General features: G+C 31.1%; 1 long non-coding RNA gene across 2 annotated transcripts in view; it reads right to left on the reverse strand.

The window, feature by feature from the left end:
- Positions 1 to 13,155, reverse strand: part of LOC105334868 (uncharacterized) — an 82,190-nt gene extending 69,035 nt beyond the window's left edge. The window contains exons 1-6 of one of the 2 annotated variants that reach the window (XR_010708978.1): positions 12,982 to 13,154; positions 11,803 to 11,881; positions 10,496 to 10,736; positions 10,227 to 10,343; positions 9,921 to 10,020; positions 8,836 to 9,462 (exon numbers count right to left, since the gene is read on the reverse strand). This is a non-coding gene — a long non-coding RNA (uncharacterized lncRNA). Of the gene's footprint in view, positions 1 to 8,835; positions 9,463 to 9,920; positions 10,021 to 10,226; positions 10,344 to 10,495; positions 10,737 to 11,802; positions 11,882 to 12,981 lie in introns of those variants that run through there. The other variant, XR_010708979.1, reaches the window with a different exon arrangement.
- Between the last annotated feature and the right edge of the window lie 1,239 nt (positions 13,156 to 14,394).

Raw genomic sequence — 14,394 nt, forward strand, 5'->3', positions numbered from 1 at the left:
ATGATAAAAATATTTTAATGTATGAAACATCGAAACATGCTCAATTTTATGATGGATGAAGACCTCCCCGTAATTTATTGTATAAAACTTGAAATATATGAAATTAAGTATCATATAAGTTATCCCAAATGTGTATTTAACTGATCAAATTAAAAATATACATGTACATATTAATTGTAATTTATAATGTCATTTAATGCTCCTTTTGGGTATATCTTGAATTCTTTCGGGCTCCTTTAGGGTAATTTTAGGTAAATCAATGCAACCAGCGAAGAGATGCTTTGTTTACATACATGAAGCGTAGGTTATAGTACAATCGTAACTACTCGGCCATTTCCGTCAGTTACGGAAAATGGCGAGCGTGATCCGAATGGGTTATGGTAGTCTATTACAATTAAATACTTTATCCAAGTTTCCATTTCTTCAAGAGCTTTGTACAATTCTTCCATGAGTCTAAAATATGTTACTTAAAGTATTAGTCAATGTTTTATTAACACTGTATGTAGAATAATTATTTATATTTATGATATTAACTTTCAAATTGATAATTTTGTGGGTTTTTTATTCTAGGTTTAATGAGAACTGTGAAGAATTTGGATACTTTTTGTTCGATAACATTCAGCAATTGCACGAGTCTAAACCAAGAGGCAGCCAGCTGCCTTATGAAATCAACCATCCAGTTCTATTTGAAAAGTTTCTTAAATTATATAAGGAATAAGGAATCATTCTTTGAGTTTTATGAGGTGATAATTTTGGTCGGGGCGTGATCAAATCCAATAAAGCCCGAAGGGCTTTATGATAGATTTGAGCACGCCACGACCGAAATTATCACCTCATAATATTCAAATAATGATTCCTTATTACTTTTATTTATATAATTTTAAGCAATCATACAAATATATATTTAAATATCAATAAGCAAACCCCGCTGGCGCCTCAATTTAGCGTCATTTGTATTATTGGTTATATAGTACAAAATCTATACGTAGTGTTATCACAGGCAAAGACACTGGAAAATGTAAATATTTGAGTTGAAAATCGAGTAAGTTTTATATTATTGATTTTCATTATGCAGTGAATGCTACAGTCAGTTCAAGCATATATTTTACAACATACACCATAGCATAGCACAGCATAGCATTGAAATACCAAAGCATAGCATTGAAATCTCATAGCATAGCATTGGAATCTCATACCATAGCATACAATCTCATAGAATCGCATTCGTCATATCATACCATAGCATAGCATACAACAGTATTTTAACTCGGTTTTAAATGTTTTCATTTGAAAAAATAAATGTTTACATGATAGATTTGTGGTAAACTTTGGCTTTTTATTATTTTACTTCGAAATGTGTGGAACTTTTCTGTGTATGGAGGCGTTTTTGTTCAAATCTCATAGCATACATGTAGCATAGCATACAATATCATTAAGCCCTTCATTTCAATTTCTCATACATGTAGCATACCATACAAATCTCATAGCATACCATACGAATCTCATAGCATATCATTAAAATCGCATACCATAGCATAGCATTAAATTGTAAAAGATATGCATGAAATGACTGTATTCACCTATAGACAATCATCTTATAATTGTTATGTAATGCCATTTTTGTCAGGATATCTGGGCAACATTTGATTTGTTTGACCAGAATACAGAAATGTTGCCCAAGGCCAAAGGTCAAAGGCAACAATTCTGTTTTCATGTCCAACAAATCATGTTTCCCTTATGCCTAGTCAACAACTGTGAGTTATACCCTTCAATACAGATATAAGTATTATTTCATGCCATTCTCTCATCACATTCATGTTACATTGTTCTTTGGCTATTTTCAGTTACACTAAAATCAGGAGAATAGTAAATAGTAAATGTATTACATAAAGCTGTCCATCAAATTTGATTTTGGATGGGAAGTTTGTTTTGTTGGATGTTTTGTTGTTATCAAGAAAAATATAGATGGATTATACATGTGCATAAGGGCATAACATTAGTTTATATACAAATGTTGACTGAAGTTGAGGGAAACATGTGTGAGTCCCCAAGGAATGAAATATTCCAAAACATTAAGAGGATGAGAATATTTTGTCTCTCCAAGGCACAGATAATCAATGTTCCAGAAAAACATCATTTGTTATAAAGTTCCCAGATTTTTTAAGACACATTTTTATTGTTTTACTACCTTATTTAACAATGTACATGTAATATTATATAAATAGTGCCTGTTTGGGAGGGTAACAGTTGAAATTGACACCCCGAGGAAACTACAGTACTGTCAACCGACGCGAAGCGGAGGTTGACAATGGTTTTCGAGGGGTGTCAATTTCAACTGTTATCCTCCTAAACATGAACTATTTGTTTTATTATACTGAATGTCTTAATATTGGAAATTTTGTTTACCGCTTTTATATAGAAATGAAGTGAATTCCACAGCGAACCGTACGCGCATAAGTCACACGCATGTAACAATTCGTTATGTTACCCGTTGCTAAGTGTGTTGCTAACGCTGAGGGTAATAGAACGGATTATCAACTGCGTCTAAACCAATCAGATTTCAGTATTTAATATGAAAGTATAACAATATATCATCTTAAAAAAACCAAAGTTCCAATAATAACATGCAAGTTCAATTAATGATACGCCTGTTGTTAATTTTTGAATAGTTTCATTCGACATTATCATTTTGAATATGTTAATACCAAGTGTAATTTAATGCGACTTACAGTAATTGATTAAATGTTCATGTACAATTAATAAACATTCCTAATACAGGACACAACCATGTACATTGTATACCTACAGGACATGCTACAATATTTGGACAAGATGTTATCTCCTCAAAAGCTGACATTCTTTGTACAAAATGTGATGATCCCAGCAAAATCCTCAGTGTCTGTTCAGAGGTAAGACTACCGACATTTCATACAGTGTCAAACTTTTCCATCATGTATGTAAATTTACATGTACATGTACCAGCATGCATTGTACATTCTGTTCCCCATTAGTTCCTACCATCTTGCGCCGTTCCACCATTAATAAATTAATTTGGTTATTGCATATTTTTTGATAAATTTTCCTGTTTAATGGGAGATAACTCTTTTTTAAATCCAAAACTGTTAAAAATTAAAGTGTTCATTGTTGATATTTTTTTAAGTAAAATTACAACGAATAAACATGCTTTTCTGTAGCTATCTAACCGTGAATTTAGTTTCTGTGCTATTTGCCCGTGGTGAATAGTCATCAAAACTATTCACCGGCAGCATTTGATTTCCCTCTTTTTTTTTAACTCGGAACACCTCTGACGTAATCCAATTGCTACATTAAATTCAAAGTCCTCTAATTTGTTAAATGATTTTTTCATTTGTGGATGTACATCTAAGGTTATACAGTAAAACTCGGTTATAGCGAATTATGGAATTACCTAGTTATATCCTTAATTATTTATATCTGTATAACGAGTTCGTAATAATATCTATAGCGAATTCACTATATAAATGTTTTCTTTCTCCAGACTATAATTTTTGCTAATGAGGCTAAAAAAATATGCATTACTTTGATTCCTTAATATTCGCATTGAGATTTGAACAAAAATTATATGAAGATGAATTCATTAAAACTATTTTGTTATTTTTCATCTTTACAGGACTTAAATCACTTCGCTATATCCGTAAATCCGTAATATCTGAATTCGTTATAACGTTTAATTTTTCAAAGATTTGTTGAGAATTCTACCGGGGACTCCAAAACACTTAGCTATATCCGAAAATTCGCTATATCCGTGTTCGTACTAAACGACTTTTACTGTATATGTAATTTTTTGTTGTTTAATTTTGTGCTCAATTAAAATTAAACAATAACCAGATCATGAATCCCACAAACAGTTGTCAGAATTTCAATTAACCCCTTCAGGGTAATTGCGATACTGCTGTTTTGCAGGGTAAAATGACATAATTTGGTGACATAACATCAATTGTTTCTTTAACGTCATTTAATTATCTACCTACTAAAATTTCGGCAAAGTATATAAATTTTCCTGCAAGAGAGCAGTACCACAATTATCGTGAAGGGGTCTTTTTGTTAGCTACCATCAATTGTAAAACTTTTGTTATTATACATTGTCTATATCATTTAGACAACGTGCATGTGCTGTACATGATTGTATGAATCTGCTGAAGTATGCCGAATGAATCTTTAATATATATTGAATATTAAGTGACTTTTTATCTACTTTAAGTGACATTTGATCAACTAGCACTAAAATGTTAGCTTCTTTGTGTTTGCTTTAAAGCATGGTCAAGATTAATTTATTTTTTTTATTTTTTCTCTCAATTTGGGATATTAAACATTCTTTTTCTCAAACCGTTAAAGGAAGTCTCTCTGACGGAACAGAATATTCACAAGTTAAAAAAAAGCTCTGCAAAGAATTATCATCCTCAGCAACTAAAAATTAGGAGGAGTACCAGTACAAGATCAACTGGTGGCCTGTCATCAGAGGTGTATGCCCAGCATGTTAGAGAACTGCTATCACATTATAAAAGTTCTGTTTTAAAAAGAGGTCTGCTTGGAATCATCTTTCAAAGGACAAATGTAATTGAGCATGTTTTTAGCAACACAAATTGTTGAAAAATTAAAAGAACACATTAAATAAACTGATAACATGTAAAAAAAAACCTGATAAACTTTTAAGCCATATTAAGTAGATCACTACACCAGATGCATGTAATAGAAGGTGTAGGTATCAATTTGAAAGTGGACAGATACATGTATATCATGCAGAAATATGCATCATGATATGTCAATTTTTGCTTGAGAATGTGTATTATATTGTACGATACTTACCAATCTGTATCAATTCACCTTGTATGAAAAAGCTAACCTAATCTATTAATATAACAATTTCACTTTGTAATGTTATATGCATGTTTATCACTTTCTTCAATATACAGACACAAGTACATGTGCATAGCCTTAACCAGTCTCTCAGATTTCATTTGCCCATAACATGATTGTTGGTAGGGTTGTCTTGACCTTGACCAATATTCTAGAGCGAAGGTCAATGTTGTTAAAAAAACGATTTTACATTTTTAACTTCTTCTTAAAAATTACAAGGCTAATGGTTACCATTTTTGGTGTGAGGCATCTCTATTGTAAGAGAAATGTTAATTATGAAATTCGTGGCTCTACCACCCCCGGACCGCTACAAGTTGGGCCAAATATGCAAAAAAAGCTTTTCATTTTTTTTTCTCACAAATCTTCTTCTCTTCCCCCACATACATGAGGAAAAACTGGTTGCATGTTTATGATGTCCATGAAGTTCTCTACCAAAATTGTGAAATTCATGGCCCCTGGGTCAGGGCTTCTGGCTGCAGGGTGGGGCCAATGTGGCCATATAGTAAAAATGTATTAAATTTTAGAAAGTCTTCTCTACTTTCATATATAGGGAGGGTGGAGAGGGAAAATGCAAATATATTTTTCTGTACTTTTCAAAGCAACAAGTATTGCTGAAAGTGGGGCACTTTGAAATTGTCATCATCCCCATGATGTCAAATTTCATTCATGTGTCGTAATTGTGCATTTATTTATCCATTGTACATGTTGTATATATCTGACAAATTGACATAAGGATTTCATTCTAGTATATTTTATTTTGAAGGTGTCCTTTACCTTTCTGAAAATAAAGCCAGCAAGCTACGAAAAAATAAAAAGAAGAAATTTACAAGCAGTGTTGGATCCAGCAATGGATGAACAACCTATTCTATTTTACAGAGAACAGTTCATCTTCTTGAAAAGTCAAGACCGTAAAACAATTTTCAAAGCACTCCTCACAATGAGAATGATGGACATTAAAAGTTGGGATTACTGACAATAGGGTACATGATTGAAACGTTCAAATCTCAAAGGCCAAGACTGAATGCCAAGCAAGTTCTCCAAAAGAATAATTCATGTTCTTGCAAAGTGGTGGATGCACATACTATATTATATATGGAATTACTGACATCAAGGCATCAACATGATTGAACCATTATTTTAAATCACAAAGATCAAGACAACACCAAGCAAGTTCTCTAAAAGAGTGGCTTCATACTGATACATGTATGAGTTCTAACATGAATGTATGTCCATATAAATACCAGGTACATGTATTGTGAAATAATAGGTGTGATAACAGGGTCGTTTCAGCTTAAGGTGTTAGTAAGACATTCCTCAAACTGGAGCAATGAAGATGAAAGGAATTCAAATGTAGGAACAAATTTCCTTTTAATCATGTATACAATTACATTGTCATGATCTCAATTCTTACATTTCCTGATGCAAATTCGAAAATTCGACAGAAAAATGATACATAATTTTGCAACAAAGTTGTTTTATGCATAGATTTTGTTGATATTCATATGGATAATTTCCTTTAAATTGCATCACTTGCGCATCATTTTAATAGATTTCATTTATGACTTGATTTCAATAATAAAAGAATTGTCAATACCATATAAATGTAGATAATGACCTAAATTTTGTTTTGTACATGTAACGTTACTATGTAATGATAATAAATGTAGTACATGTATATATATATGTATGTCGCTGGTGCTAAGAGAATGGTTTACATTGTAATTATGTGTCGCTGTGTGCACATAGGAAACAACTTGAAAAAAAATTAATTAAAAACTAAACATGAATGTTTCTTTGTTTATACTTATTTAGGTGTGAAATGAATGAAAAGTCTTTATAAATATTTAACGATTAATGTTGATAGAAATTAGCAAATATAATAAAAATTTTATCTAATGCACAGGCACCTGACATTATAAATTTGTTAATAAAATTAAATACCCTATACCGATTGATAAATTAAATATACAGTAGGGTATTTATTTTTTTTATGAGAAAAATTTATAACGTCAGATGCCTGTGATCTAATGGTGTATAGAAAACCTCATCCGTCACATATTGATATAAAACGACTTAAAAGGTTTGGACATGTAAGCAGTCCTAGAACAGACATCGTTTATTTCTGGAACTCCTATTGAATTCAACTATTTTTTTATAAATAACTATTTGTACTTTTTTTTATTATCAAGATTTACATGTACAGGAAAAGATGTCTACAAGAAAACCTATCAATTCATGAACTTCTGATTGATCTCAAAACCTACTGGGTATATAACTACACTTAAATACACTGTAACGAAACAAGGCAACTATAATAATTCATTTAAAAATCAATGGACTGAAATGCATTTTCTCATGAACACATGTAGGTCGGACCATCGGCTTATTTATTAACTTATTAGCACGAATTATACATGTGTATACATGTACACACTACCTTGTTTGAAGTCGACGACTCGGCAGTAAATACTCTTATGCCTATTATGTAAAATATTTTTGGATTGATACATGCTTAATTCCACCTTCTCCCCCCCCCCCTTCCTTCTTGCCCACTTTGTCTCAGAATTGTTGAAATTGATTTTGTTTCATTATTATGATTAAAATCGAAACAGTACCAATGTAACAATCAGCAGATCTGTGAATTGTATTAGACATGCTTTTATATATATAATTGTATGTGGAAATGAAATTCTTCACAATATTAAAAAAAAATTATATATTACATGTACATGTAAATTTGATTACAGGAACTTTTAAATTTTTGTGTCTTGCAGTGATTAGTGAAAATATACTTATTAAGTCGATTAGCTTTGAACATGTGTGACTGTGACTTTTTGTTCAAAGATAACAAGTTGTTTAGTTTAATGCTTTTATTTGATTTAAACAACATATCTTACAAAATAACATCAAAATAACAAACACCCCAGCTAAAAATTGAGGGAAAAAATGTACAATATAGAGCAAATTCTAATTAGTATAATCTAAATAACTGAAATATAGTTCTCATACAAAATTTCTTATTTTGCATAGATCACTGTTTAAAAATAAGTGATGTTTAATATAAGAACTTGCGTATAATGAAAGAAAACAATTTTAATGACATTAAGTAAGCATGTACTTTTTTAGTAGAAATATCATTCGACCTTTTTATGGATGTATTCTAGAACTGATTTCCACGATATTCTACAACTTGTTGATTTTTTGTGTGCCATTATTGTAGTCATCATATGTGATCCGTGTCTTCTAGCTCTTATCAACAATATTTAAAATTCTAAAAGTGATTTTTTTTAATTGAATAAACTTGATTTGCTTGCAATTTTAAGACATGTTTGAAGTCAATGAGATTTTCCCCCATTTTAACATCAATATCTTTGAAAATCACCGATCACGAACTTAAACACTTAAGAAGGCTTGATGATCGTGGCCATTTTTTATAGACTGTATTGATCTCCTTAAGAAGAAGAGCTATATATTCAAATAAAAGAATATACATGTACTCGAAATTAAAAGGTGAAAACTTGTATTTTTCTAAATAATAATTTGTAGCTCAACAAGTAATTAAGGTCTTAAATTTTTCTGTAGATCTGATGGTTAATTTGTTGGCCACCCAGCCTCCTTTTGATATATGGCTCGATACTGAATAACTTCATTGCTCAACACTGTATGTTCCAAGTACACTCTCCTTGAATAAAACTAAAGTAATACAATCTGTTTACAAATTAAAGATTTTTTCGTCGAATACTACATTACCTAGAAGATTGAAAGACTCATGTAATTTTAAAATGCCTTGGACGTTACTACAAGGAACACTTATCATCCGGAATATTTGATGCCCGTTCGTGTTTTCAATATGCATAACACACAAAAAGTGTTCAATCCCGAAACAAACCACCGATTAAAAGTTACAATATGATGCCAAATCCTGTACATATCAATAAAAAAATGTTTTGTTTGCCCCATCTCATCAATCTATAAAAATGGAATTGATGTTTGTGAAATTTCGTTGTTAACAGTATAAATTTCTTCGAATTCTCAAATAACGTTGAAAAATGAATTATTTACCTGCTTGAGTTAAAATACCTAGGAGTCAAGAGGGGACAAACTTACATACAGGTACATATAAACTTACAATACATTTATACAGGTAAATTTAAACATTACATACAGGTAAATGTGAACACTGCATACAGGGAAATATAAACACCACACACGATAAAATGTAAAGTTTAACAATGTATAATTTATACGAATAAAAGTATAATAATAGTTTACAAGTATTCCATGCAGTTAATGAAATGCTTATTCAATAAGCTAAATATATACATGTAAGTAGTTATTATACATATATTGCACTATTATATCACAGTTTAAAGCTGGCGAGGAATAATATTCTCAGTATCATAGATGGAATTTATACCATATTACATCAATTCAATAATAGTAGTTATTTCAAGTGATATTATATCAATTTACATCAAGACAAGTTAACAATATTGTTTGTAGGTCTTCTAAAATAGGAAGAAAATGATTGTTGAAAGTGTCAGCATCGATGAACTCCCAATCAATCTGGAAAAGAAAACAACACCAGTCTACTTTCATCTAGTTTAAAGATAAGAAATCCAGTCTTCGATCATCATTCATCCCCAAAAAGTTTTATTTTTTTCACTTGGTTTTGAAGAAAATTCCCCTCCCTTTTGTTCAAACTATTCATCAGCATAGTAAAATGTAAACGTTTTTGTTATAAAACTACCATCATTAATTTTGTATAATTTCAAATCTAAATAGCACGAACATAAATGTCTTGTGTACATTTTTAATTTACCGGGTGGCGGTAAATTCAAAATTTACAACATGCCAATTTTGAATTTACCGGGTTGTAGTAGATACAAATTTTACAACACTCCCTGTTGTAAAATTTGTCTTTACTGCCACCCGGTAAATTCATATTTTACAAAATGACACATAGACCACATTTGTAAAAGCACGCAGCACCAAGAACACAGCAGTTTTATGTTAAATTTTACCTATTCGAGGAAGACCGAAGCCGGGAACTTTCAGGAGGAGCAGGAAGCTTTTGAGTTCGGGGTTTTCCTTGTACATGTACTAATTTATAACAGGATTGGTCTACAAAAAAAAATTCAAACGTATAATTTAATAATAATTTTTTTTTAAAGAATAATATATTTTAAGTGATATTAATGTTTGCATGATACGTATTGAAATAGAGAAGCAAAAATTTGTTATGCGATAAATCACATGATAAGCTATATTTGATGTGTTTATAACTATAGAATTGAGCCATGAGAACACGAAATAAGAAGTCGACTTGCATTTGTAAGCTTCCGCTGAGTCGTAAAATTCCGGGCATGGTGGGTTGTGTGTTTTGCAGTCTGCATCATAGTTTTCTTGTACCACCGCCGCGTTAATATCAAATTCTGCACAAAATCCTGGTGGGTATAAAAAAATTCCAACATATCAAATATCATAATTTTCAAAACAAGTGCATTTTTTTAATTTGCCATTTAGTCAGTAAGAAAACTAGTTTTTATAGAAAATGTATGCATAATTATTCGAAAATATTTCAACAAATGTACTTTACCAAAAATAAAACGATTCAATGCGCAAACTTCCACAGTTGCATTCTTGTCAGAATTCACGAGACAATGATATTGAAATCGGTGATTTTGGGTGCTTAATCCCAACGACATTGCACAATTCTGTGTTATTGAGTCACAATTCATTTTTATTGCTGCCGCCTTCCAAGACACTTCGTCTTTAGGACAACTGGCCACATGCCTCACTGTTAGAATTGATTTTTGGCATCCAGTGAACGCCGAAACCTAAGTAATAATGGTAAGAACTTTCAAAGTTACGAATAATAAATCAATCATTTTAATGAGACTACGAATAAAATGTTCACTGTATGTAGAGGGCTTAAGGGTGTGCATGGGTGAGGTGTAATCCATTAATTCTTGTACGATCCACGGTCAGTCAACCCGAATTTCTCGAGGAGCTACAGTTCTGCAGCTACATAATTGTTTGATACAGCACTTTCAAAAAAAAAAACTTCTTCTTTCCATCTATTTTTCTCTCTATCAACCGTTTTAATAAATTACCATTGACAATTAGAAGGATTAACAGTAATTACAAAAATAATTTGCCTCTTTCTAAATTTTAATTGTATTCACAAGAAGATCATTATTTTGCATACCCCCCCCCCCAAAAAAAACAAAAACAAAAAAACAAAAAAAAACAAAAAAAACTTATCTAACAAAAACACACAAAGCCATATTTGTGTAACAGTATTTGATTCTACGTACATTTAGTTTTTTTTATGTTTGATTGCGTTAAACATAGATAGTCATTTGTTTACGTAAAATGATAAAGTATTATGTAATGGTCAAAACGCATTGCTACTTATGCAAGCAATGGGCTTTCAATATGTATAGAAGAGCGATTTTATTGAGAATGTAATTCAGTTTTGTATGTGAATGAGGATAGTTCATGTTTATTTCACTCTGGATTTAAAATTGTTATGTTATACTTATGTGTATTTTATCCATGTTAACTGTAAATAAACTTTAAATTTTACTTTTGACCGGAGGAAATATAGGAAAACTGAGATTCACTTAGAGTTATTTCCCTTATTTAGACCTTTGGAAAAACGTGTAGTTTGTATTCTCAACGAGAGAGAGAGAGAGAGAGAGAGAGAGAGAGAGAGAGAGAGAGAGAGAGAGAGAGAGAGAGAGAGAGTATTTTTAAGCAGCAAACAATATGGTAAGTTTTTTTTTTAATTTGATACTTAGCGTGATAATGTAAATAGATCAGAAAAATAGGGATGAAAATATATAGAGTTATCAGGTAAACTTTGCCGAAAGAAACAGAATTATACTAAGTGAACTTTACCTCTAGGTAAAACAACAGCAAGTTCACAAGAGTAATCAGATTTCTAGGACGATTCATTTCTCCTCTTTTTTAAGGTAAACTACAAGGATAACAATTATATTAATTCAAATCTTTATGAATATATATACGTATATTCGTAAAGAACAGAACTTTTTTTTATTTAAAAAGTCTATATTTCCGATCAAGCTAAAATTAATATGCAAACAATTAGCTGCTTTCTGTTGTGCTTCATGCTGGTGTTTCAGGAACCATCACAGTACACTTTTTTCTGCGATGCTACCTACCTTTATCCCCCGAATGAAGCACCAAAGAATGCAATTTTTTATTTCTATTTACATGTAGAAATATAATTAAATTCTACGCCGAAAGCACAGGCATGCACCTTACGTTATTATATATTTATTTTTTTCTCAAAATAAATTAAAAATACATACGATCTATCTAATAATAATCAAAGGTGTATTATTAGGTAGACGGTATATATTTTTATAATGAGGGAAATGTAAATTCTATGTTGTAAAAATAAGTATAATTTACATTATTAACAAGATACAAAAACAGTCATTTTAGCAAATTTTTTTGTCATCGTAATTCCTAGTAACGTACTGAACCAAAAACTTCAATGAATTTTTCATTGTTAATTTCTGTCCTTTCCTTTCAATTTTTACATGCTCTCAGAAAAGTGGGAGAGAGGACTCCATCTTTATTCACTTTTATATGTGTAAATTTAAGAAAAAATATTTGCTGCGAGAAAAAGTGCCCCCGTCCCCCCCCCCCCCCCCCCCGAATCTACGTGGACTGTACACAGGCACGTAGCATCGGTTTTGAAAGTGGGGGAGGGGGCAGACTCATCCAAAAAAAAAAAAAAAGGGAATTTTTTGCATTTGCCAAAATCTTCATAAAAAAGGGGAGGGGGGGGGGGGGGGCTGGCGTACTATATCTATAACTTCAATTTCACTCTTAATTTCCTTATTTTCATACCAATTTTTTACATATACTCCAACTCCATGGTACTTCCAATTTTTATGTGTAAATTTAAGAAAATTAGTTGCTGCACGAAAAATGCCACGTGCCTAGTACACGCGAGCGTTAACATAATCATTGAATATCACGTTCATGTAACTTGTGTATTAATTTAACAATTTCACCAGTAATGAAACATTTAGACATACGACATACCGTAATTGAAGACCAGAGTCCTAAACAGCTGTTAGATAAATAACTTTCAAAACATAGAAGATAAGTCCAAACCCGAAAGAAGATTATGGCAATTTCCCGGCCTGGGGTTTTATTATCAAAATTCGTGTGGATATTGCAGGAGAATAGAGAACTTGTACAAGATATGTACATTTAATTGCTCAGAAAGAGTGATTAAAAAACCCCAAATAAAACCCCCAAAAAGCATTCAGGAAGTAATAACGAAGAACAATAACTCTGATATATCGAAACAGAAACGTGGACTAGTCAGCCGGGGATTACCGATTGAAACATATATGTCATGTACATGGTGTCCTTCTAATTTTGTAAATGACAAATTACATATGAATAGATATACTTATCATTCGTCATTTAACAAATTTAGATGGGCGTTTATGTGTACTCTAACTAATTAAATTATTATATTATATTTACATCTACCAAGTATTATTCCCTCTATTTCTTACGGAAACTTATAGTTAATTCATAGCTCTATAGAAACAGCCAGATTGAAATCTACACGCCCCGTTTATTGATTGGTCGAAATCTACAGCGGCTGAAACTAACAAGAAAGTGACAGGACAAACTTGACACGCCCAGTTTATCGATTGGTCGAGACCTACAAATACATGTACCTAGGAAAAATCACGGACTGCACGAAATAATCATGACGACGTCAGACTCAAAGTCTCACTGGAGACGATTTGGCTGTTTCTTTTAGTTAACGTACTTACGTACATTAACAGTAATTTAGTGAATTTTCCTTACTATTCATAATCAATTTATCGATTGCCTAAAAGAAAGATGTTAATATAAACAATAAAATGCTTTCTTTAATGATTAATTCGGGTAATGAAGGTAGCGATCATTGCAGAAAAAATTTACATAACCCGCTATATTTTTCTGCAATGTCGCTACCATCATATCCCGAATGAATCACCAAACAAAGCATTTTATTGTTTAAATAAATTACTTGTAAATCTGCGAAGTAATAATAATCAAATAATAAGAACATGAAATAAATGTATAAACAGGTTTATACATATTCATTATTTGATTAGTTTCTTAAAATGTTTAATTAAGATATTTTGAGTTGCCTATTTCGAAATTAAAACAAAATATATAAATATATAAATATATAAATAAATAAATAAATAAATAAATAAATAAATAAATAAATAAATAAATAAGTAAAATAACAAAATTAAAAAAAAAATACAAAAAACTCCCTCGATATTCTAATGTTTTGGTTTTTTTGTAATATAATGCACTTCGTACATGTATACGAGATGACCAGCCATGTGTACACGATGCTACGCTTTTAATTGCATGTTTATTGAAACATCAGCCATTTTCAATATTTAACAATGTTAAACAACATTGTCAAACTTTCAA

The sequence above is a fragment of the Magallana gigas genome, chromosome 9 (assembly GCF_963853765.1).
Source record: "Magallana gigas chromosome 9, xbMagGiga1.1, whole genome shotgun sequence".
NCBI lineage: Eukaryota > Metazoa > Mollusca > Bivalvia > Ostreida > Ostreidae > Magallana > Magallana gigas.